Here is a 9,512-nt window from a genome sequence, read left to right on the forward strand (position 1 = left end):
GGGGACCAAGAAATGAACGGAGATGGCAAGAAGTATTATTATATCAAGAATTCTTGGGAGGTGGTGAAATCCTCACCACATTCTTGACATAAAAGGTGGTAATATCCAAGGTAAAGAAGAACAATGCTGGGTAGCAAGGAACTCAAGGTATAACACAAAACAGGAACAAGTTTGTGTCGAACGGAAGGCAATAAAGTGGTAGATGATAAAACAAATCATCAAGGGCAAGGATGGTATTTCTCATCATGAATTCAATATATATCTTGGAAGAGCTCAGGATGTTGCTGATGACCACGACACATTTGTCGAGAGATTTCATGAAGATGTAATCGGTCGGCGATGACATCAAGTCAAATGATGATGCAGCAAAAGTCAAATAATACTTGAAGAAGAACTCATAAGAAGTTATGCAGTTCCGTGATAATCTCGAGATACCAGAGGGGGTAATACTCGATGACAGAGCAAAGTAGAGGTTGGACTGGGGTATTGCTCTACAGAAGACAAGCGCTTAAACTTGCATGCGAAATGGTATTTAAAGGAGAACATGGTCGGAACCACGATTGCAAAAGGCCAGATCCCGGATATAAGATGAACTTATACCAAAGGAATAATTTAATTTAAGAGAAGCTTTAATGATAAGATCTACATCGTGTCCATGGGCATGAACACAAAGTTCAAGGTCGACTCCCACTTCTCCAATGCATAACCTTTCATTCACTTCTCACTTTCAAAGAAGTTGTAGTGTTGAAATTTTATCTAGCAAAATACCAGAAGTGTATGACTCGTGAAAACTTTCGAGTTCAGACAGTTTAGAGAAGGCATATTTTCAACCCATAGGGGCTTCTTAGAAACATATACCACAAGTTTCAAGAGTAAATATCACAAGCTCGAAAGTAGAGCAAGGTTGAGAAAGTAGATGATACCATTTACCAAAGGCATTATGTATCCGAGGGAAGGCTCACAAGGTTATTGAATATGAAGGACGATGTCGGATAAAATCCATTAAAGGATCTGCCGGTCCATAACAGAGCTGACGTGAGCATCGGCACACAACCAGAGGAAGGAACAATGCAAAGGCATTGGATTATGGAAACAACTGACTAATCCAGAGCTCAAATGCAAAGGAATTATGTTTTTCAAATCAAGGGATCAGAAGCAATGTTCTGATTAGGGATGGATAAGTTGAATAGCCTTAGGGGTACAATCGACGGCAATTGGATTTGTTGAGAACCAGCTCATGTTTAAAATGACATCTAAGCCGTAAAGATAATTTAAAAGGATCAACTGATGATTGCGTGCATTGCACTTATATTGAATCAATAGGATCAAAATGACGGTGACTAAGGATACTAACGAATATTGCCAGACATATGGAAAGCATCCATAATGCAAGCACAGAAGTATTGCAGAGCCATAAGCTACTAAGGATTTTTGGACGATCGAATAGTATTTTGATTACCATTGTGAAACACATGAACAACTAGGGGATGAGCGGATACTCAATAAGTGCGAGAATTATCCGTAGGGGTATTCAGGTGACAAAGAACAGCAAGGCAGTAAGCTCAAAGGATTATTGAAACAACGACGAGTATTTCAGGGTATCTTGTAATAACAAGACCAACTGGGAATAAAAGTAAGAATGACAGGTGTAAGTATTTATCCATAGGGATTTTTCGGTGGTAGGGAATTGCAAAAGCAATGGCACAAAGTTTCGGGAGAACATCAGAGAGTATTATCAGAATCTTCTGTTGAAGCAGTCGATCATCTGTAATGAAGGGCTCTCCGGGAGAAAGTGATAACGAGATCCTAATGTTAGATTTAGCAAAATTCATTTAACCCGAATAGAAGAGAGTTCAGAGTCCCAGAGTAAGGATCGAGGAGTAAAAGATCCTAATACCACCCAGATGGCGACGTGGGCCCGTAAGCCGCACAGCCATGTTAGTAAAAGTTTTTCAATGACTAGAGTTGACTTCGGCCAAGGAGATGGAAAGGGAGATTCCTACAGGCAGTAGGCTCTGATACCAACTTGTGACGCCCCCATTTTGACCGTACACTAATCATACACGCAAACGTGTATGATCAAGATCAGGAACTCATGGGAAGATATCACAACACAACTCTACAAATAAAATAAGTCATACAAGCATCATATTACAAGCCAGGGGCCTCGAGGGCTCGAATACAAGAGCCCGATCATAGACGAGTCAGCAGAAGCAACAATATCTGAGTACAGACATAAGTTAAACAAGTTTGCCTTAAGAAGGCTAACACAAACTGGGATACAGATCGAAAGAGGCGCATGCCTCCTGCCTGGGATCCTCCTAAACTACTCATGGTCGTCGTCAGCGGGCTGCACGTAGTAGTAGGCACCTCCTGAGTAGTAGTAGTCATCATTGACAATGGCATCTGGCTCCTGGGTTCCATCGTCTGGTCGCAGCAATCGGGTATAGCAAAGGGGAAAGGAGGGAGAAAAGCAACCGTGAGTACTCATCCAAAGTACTCGCAAGCAAGGAGCTACACTACATATGTATGCATTGGTATCAAATGGAATAAGGGTATCATAAGTGGACTAAACTGCAGAATGCCGGAATAGGAGGGAAAATAGCTAATCCTTTCGAAGACTAAGCTTCTGGTAACCTCCATCTTGCAGCAGGAGAAGAGAGTAGATGGTAAGTTCACCAAGTAGCATCGTGTAGCATAATCCTAACCGACGATCCTCCCCTCGTCGCCCTATGAGAGAGCGATCACCGGTTGTATCTGGCACTTGGAAGGGTGTGTTTTATTAAGTATCCGGTTCTAGTTGTCAAAAGGTCAAGGTACAACTCCAAGTCGTCCTGTTACCGAAGATCACGGCTATTCGAATAGATTAACTTCCCTGCAGGGGTGCACCACATAACCCAACACGCTCGATCCCATTTGGCTGGACACACTTTCCTGGGTCATGCCCGGCCTCGGAAGCTCAACACGTCGTAGCCCTACCTAGGCACAACAGAGAGGTCAGCACGCCGGTCTAAATCCTATGGCGCAGGGGTCTGGGCGCATCGCCCATTGCACACCTGCACGTTGCGTACGCGGCCGGTGAGCAGACCTAGCCTCCCTTATACAAGAGTAGGCATTCCAGTCCAACCCGGCGCGCGCCGCTCAGTCGCTGATGTCACGAAGGCTTTGGCCGATACCACGACGTCGAGTGCCCATAATTGTCCCCGCGTAGATGGTTAGTGCGTATAGGCCAGTGGCCAGACTCAGATCAAATACCAAGATCTCATTAAACGTGTTAAGTATCCGCGAACGCCGACTAGGGCCAGGCCCACCTCTCTCCTAGGTGCTCTCAACCTGCCCTGTCGCTCTGCCACAAAGTAACAGTCAGGGGCCGTTGGGAACCCAGGCCCACCTCTACCAGGATGGAGCCACCTGCCCCTTCCGCCCCCAACTCCGAATAGTACCATAGGTAATGTAACAGTGTAAAAGTTGCGAGTTCGATAGGTTAGGGTTGCGCGACGGATGAACGGGCCGCGTATCCGGGTTCGTCTCGTCGTTCTGAGCAACTTTCATATTGAAATTAATTTAATCCGAGTTACGGATTAAAAGATATGATTTTGTAAAGATTTTATTAATTTATAGAATTTAATTAATTATTTAATTTAACTCGAAAATGGATTTACGACATCAGCATGAGGTCATGCTGACGTCAGCAGTCAACAGGGTTGACTGGTCAACCCGACCAGTGGGTCCAGTGGGACCCACCTGTCATACACTGTTTAGACTTAATTAGGGTTTAGGCTAAACAAACTACTGTTTAATTAAGCTAACAGATTAATTAGATTAATTAACTAGGATTAATTAACTTAATTAATTTAGTTATTTTTTATTTTTTATTTTTTATTTTTTTAAATCCCTTTTTTGGAAACGTTTTGTGGGGTGGGACCCCTTGTCATAGGCCCAGAGGGGCCATAGCGGGTCGGGCGTGCGGGCGCGGCTGCAGGCGAAGCCGCAGCACGCCCAGGAGAGAGGTGCGGCAGGAGCAGGGCCGAGGGGCGCGGCCGGTGTAGCCTGCCGCCGGCGGCGGCAGGAGGGCAGCCCCGGGTGGCGCCACGGGAGGGAATATGGAGCGGAGACGGCGACGAGCGCTACGGGGTGCGCGAGCGTGAGCAGGTGCGATGGCGGGGCTCGTGTTCAGCACGGCCAAGGCGCGGGCGCAGTCGAGCCATGGCCATCAGCAGGAGGCAGGGGGAGGACAGTGCGGGTGGGGGCAAGGCAACGGCGGGTCGGCGGCGCGAGGCGCGCTGCGGCGCCGGCAAACGACGGGACGGCGAGCGGCACGGCCGCAGCTCGAGGAGTCAGCGGGACGCGGGCAGCCGAGGCACAGCAGGGCGCCGGCGCGTGGACGGGCGTGGTTGCCACACGCACAGGGACATGCAGGGGAGGCACAGAGCGGGGCTGGCGAGGGCACGGGGCGGCCGGCGTGGTGCGGCGCCATGAGGCCAAGCGGGGACGCGACCGGGCGAGGAGAGCGAGGAGGGGCACGGGGTGCTCACGGGGCCGGTAGGGTAATGGCAGCGTGCTCGGGGAGGCTCGGGGTGGTTGACGGGGACGACGTGGCAGAGCGCGAGGCAGACCGGCGACGGGGCAATCCAGCAGGGAAGCGACGCCGGTGAGGTAGCAGAGGGGCGACGAGCGGCATCGAGCGCCGGGCCGGCGAGGGCGCGGTCACCCCGATCCCGATATGGATCGGGGGAGCGAGGGGGGTGGATCAGGGGGGAAGTGGGGTCGTGGGGGTTAGGGTTTGGTCGGCCAAGGGGTTATGGGGGAGTGGGGGCGGCTTGGGCCGGTTGGGCCGGCCTGGCGGCCTGGGTGGCCAGCATGGGCCAAAGCCCAAAGGGCCGGTGGGGGGGCTTTTCTCTCTTTTCCTTTTCTTTTTGTTAGTTTAGTTTTTCCTTTTTCTGTTTTATTTCTAGTTTCTTTTTCATTTAGTTTTTATCTAATATTAAAATGATCCCTAATTTAGTAATACATTAAAATCCACTACAAGAAAAGGTTTTACCCCAAAGCTATTTAGTTTAATATTTTGTTAATTATAAAAACATTTATATATTGGTTTTTGCTACTGTTTTATTCACCTAAGGGTATTTAAACATTTTATAAAAATGGGGTTTCTTAACCATAATTACCTATGCATTATTTGGCACGTCTAGAGCATTTTAGTTCTAATGTTTGGAAACTTTTATTGTTTGACTTGATTTTTAAAATTTGAACTGGGTTTCGAACTGACGCGAGATTAGCAACAACAATCATGGTGACGTGGCATCATTAGTAGAAGTTTACTCTAGCGTAATTATTCGGGCGTCACACCTATGACCCCCAAAGAAAAGAAGAGAAATAAAACTATTTACATGGGAAAGCTCCCAACAAGCAAAAGAAGAACAGGAAATATTTTTGGGTTTTCTTTTTAATTACTACTACAAGCATGGAAATTAAACTGATTAAAAGCTGCAACTAATTTTTTTTGGTTTTTCTTAAGGTTTATTAAACACACAAGAAGAAAGCATAAAAGGGAAATTAAACTAGCATGGATGATACAATGAAAAAGTATGAGCACCGACATCTAGCAATGAGTGTGTGAACATAAATGTAATGTCGGTGGGAAATACGTACTCCCCCAACCTTAGGCTTTTGGCCTAAGTTGGTCTATGGCCACGGCTGGCCTGGCGGATATCCATAATAGTAGTTGGGGTCGTACTGAGAAGAAGAAGAGGAAGACTCCGATTGCCACTTGTTGACAATCATCCCGGATCCCACTGGTAATTAGACTGTCGTGAAGGATCAACTTGTGGTTCCGACTCTGGCTCCATGACTGGTGCAGGGTTCCGGTAGGCGTGAATAGCCTTCAACAGAACAAGGTACGTGCCTGAAGATAAATCAAACAAAGAGGGAGCAGGCAGGGTAATAGTCTCAGGATGATGTTTATTAAAGAACAATTGATATTTAAGCTCTCCTTCCCTATTCTTAACAATAAAATCATGTGCCACCATACTTTTATAATCTAGATAAACACGATGCAGCACCTTTTCTTCCTTCTCAAAATGCCTAATAGGTATGTTAAAATGTGCAGCTAGGTGTGAAGCATAGATGCCTCCAAAGATGGGGCCCTTGGTACGGTTCAGACTTAACCGTTTAGCAATAATGTCGCCCATACTAACAGAGTTATCACTGTATAAACCGTGGAGCAGAATAATAATATCAGGGATACTAAGGTTTCCACAGTTTCCGCGACCAATTAAACAACGACTAGCAAATAATGCAAGGTAACATAAAACAGGAAAATGTATGCTAGTGATTCGTGCATCGGAAACCTTCCTTGTTTCCCCTACAGTGATAGTATCAATAAACCCCTCCACATCATCACGATGTGGTTCTTCTGTCTTGCCCTCAAAAGGGACTAAACAAATCCGACAAAAATCATAAAGCGACATCTCCTTATGCTCATCATATAAATGAAACTCCACCGTAGGTGGCGAGTTCCTAGAATGGAAATGAAAGTTTTGCACAAAGGTATTTGTGAGTAAGAGATACTAATCGCATTGGTCGTGGAGGAAAGCGGTGAGGCCTGCATTCTTAGCCAATTCATGAAAATCTTCATAAATACCGGCTGCTCTCAAGAAATCATCGGAAGGCCATTCACACGCCTGAACCTCTGCGGTGCGAGGCAGATTATACTTAGGCTTTGGTGCCTTTTCCTTTGAGCTTTGGCTCGATGAGCCCCTCAAAAGTCTCCTCATCATTTTCTGAAAAATTCTGAAATTTTTAGTAACTTCAAAATAAAAGTAAACCAAACTCAATAATATTGATAGCAACTACTCCTACAAGTGCCTAGGGCCTATATCATGCATCAAAACTACTTTTGACCATATAAATTTGACATGCAAGCTCAAGAATAGGGTCACCTAAGCAGCAAAAATTTGCAATGAATAAAGAAGTAGAACAAAAACTAATTGGACCAATGGAGGAGTCACATACCAAGGAAAAATCTCCCCAAGCAGTTTTGTGAGAGGTGCTTTTAGCAAGGAGATCGAAAATGGCAGCAAGATGAGCTAGAACTCGTGCTTGAGCTGGACATTCGTGTTCGTGGGAGGAAGAAGAAGTGTATGGGTGAAATAATAAGTGGAGGAGGGCCACCGTGGGCCCATGAGGCAAGGGGCGCGCCTAGGGGGTAGGGCGCGCCCTCCACCCTCGTGGGCAGGTGGTTGACCCCCCTGCTATGTTCTCAGTGCCAAATATTCTCAAATATTCTAGAAAAAAATCATATTTAAATTTCAGCGCATTTGGAGAACTTTTATATTCGGGGTATTTTTATATTGCACGGATAATCAGATAATAGACAGAAAAATATTTATTTTTATTTTATATAATATAAATATCAGAAAGTAATAGTGGGGTATAGAAGGTTGTGCCTTCTTGTTTCATCCATCTCATGATCACCAAAAGGAATCCACTAACAAGGTTGATCAAGTCTTGTTAACGAACTCATTCCGAATAACATGGAATCGGAGAAATTTCGAATAACACTATGTTACCTCAACGGGGATATGCACATCCCCAGTAATAAGAATATCATATTTCTTCTTGACAGTAGGAAGAGGAAATTCAAAACCTTCAAATATAATCGATGGAATTTTTCCAATAGAGTTGATACTATGAACTTGAGGTTGTTTCCTCGGAAAGTGTACCGTATGCTCATTACCATTAACATGAAAAGTGACATTGCCTTTAGTTCAATCAATGACAGCCCATGCAGTATTCAAAAAGGGTCTTCCAAGAATAATAGACATACTATCATCCTCGGAAATATCAAGAATAACAAAGTCCGTTAAAATAGTAACGTTTGCAACTACAACAGGCACATCCTCACAAATACCGACAGGTATAGCAGTTGATTTATTCAAATCAAGTCTACGATATTTCAGTAGGTGTCAACTTATTCAAATCAAGTCTACGATATAAAGAGAGAGGCATAACACTAACACCGGCTCCCAGATCACATAAAGAAGTTTTAACATAATTTCTTTTAATAGAGCATGGTATAGTTGGTACACCGAGATCTCCAAGTTTCTTTGGTATTCCTCCCTTAAAAGTATAATCAGCAAGCATGATGGAAATTTCAGCTTTCGGTATCTTTCTTTTATTTGTAATAATATATTTCATTTACTTAGCATAGGGATTGGTTTTGAGCATATCAGTTAATCACATACGCAAAAAGATAGGTCTAATCATTTCAGCAAAGCGCTCAAAATCATCATCATCCTTTTTCTTGGATGGTTTGGGAGGAAAAGGCATGGGTTTCTGAACCCAAGGCTCTCTTTCTTTACCATGTTTCCTAGCAACAAAGTCTTTCTTATCATAACGTTGATTCTTTGATTGTGGGTTATCAAGATCAACAACAGGTTCAATTTCTATATCATTATCATTACTAGGTTGAGCATCATTATGAACATTATCATTAACATTATTACTAGTTTCAGGTTCATTACTAGATTGTGTTTCAGCATCAGAAATAGGAATGTCATTTGGATTCTCAGGTGTTTCAACAATAGGATCACTAGAAGCATGCAAAGTCCTATCATTTTTCTTTTTCTTCCTTTAGAAGGACTAGGTACATCTATATTATTTCTCTGAAAATGTTGCTCAATTCTCTTAGGGTGGCCTTCAGGATACAAAGGTTCCTGAGTCATTTTACCGATTCTGGTAGCCACTCTAACAACATTATCATTATCTTTACTATTCAATTCATTGAGCAAATCATTTTGAGCTTTAAGTACTTGTTCTACTTGAGTGGTAACCATAGAAGCATGTTTACTAATAAGTTTAAGTTCAATTTAACATTAGCCATATAATCACCCAAGTGTTCAAGCATATTTAATTGTATTTCAATTGTCTACCAAAATAAGCATTAAAATCTTCTTTCTTAGCCATAAATTTATCAAACTCATCTAAGCATGGGCTAGCAAACTTAGTAAATGGGATTTCAGCTTTATCATATCTATAGAGAGAATTTACCTTTACTACCTGTGTCGGGTTATCAAGACCATGAGTTTCTTCAATAGGAGAAGGATTTGGATTATATGTTTCTTCAACAGGCGGTAAATTAAGACGATGTATTTCTTCAATAGGAGGTAAATTCTTAACGTCTTCAGCTTTAATACCTTTTTCTTTCATAGATTTCTTTGCCTCTTGCATATCTTCAGGACTGAGAAATAGAATACCCCTCTTCTTCGGAGTTGGTTTAGGAATAGGCTCAGGAATTGGCTCCGGAGGTGTCCAATTATTTTCATTTGTCAACATATTATTCAATAGAATTTCAGCTTCATCCGGTGTTCTTTCCCTGAAAACAGAACCAGCACAACTATCCAGGTAATCTCTGGAGGCATCGGTTAGTCCATTATAAAAGATATCAAGTATTTCATTTTTCTTAAGAGTATGATTAGGCAAAGAATTAAGTAATTGGAGAAGCCTCCCCC

This window comes from Triticum aestivum, chromosome 1A (genome assembly GCF_018294505.1).
Source record: "Triticum aestivum cultivar Chinese Spring chromosome 1A, IWGSC CS RefSeq v2.1, whole genome shotgun sequence".
Lineage (NCBI taxonomy): Eukaryota > Viridiplantae > Streptophyta > Magnoliopsida > Poales > Poaceae > Triticum > Triticum aestivum.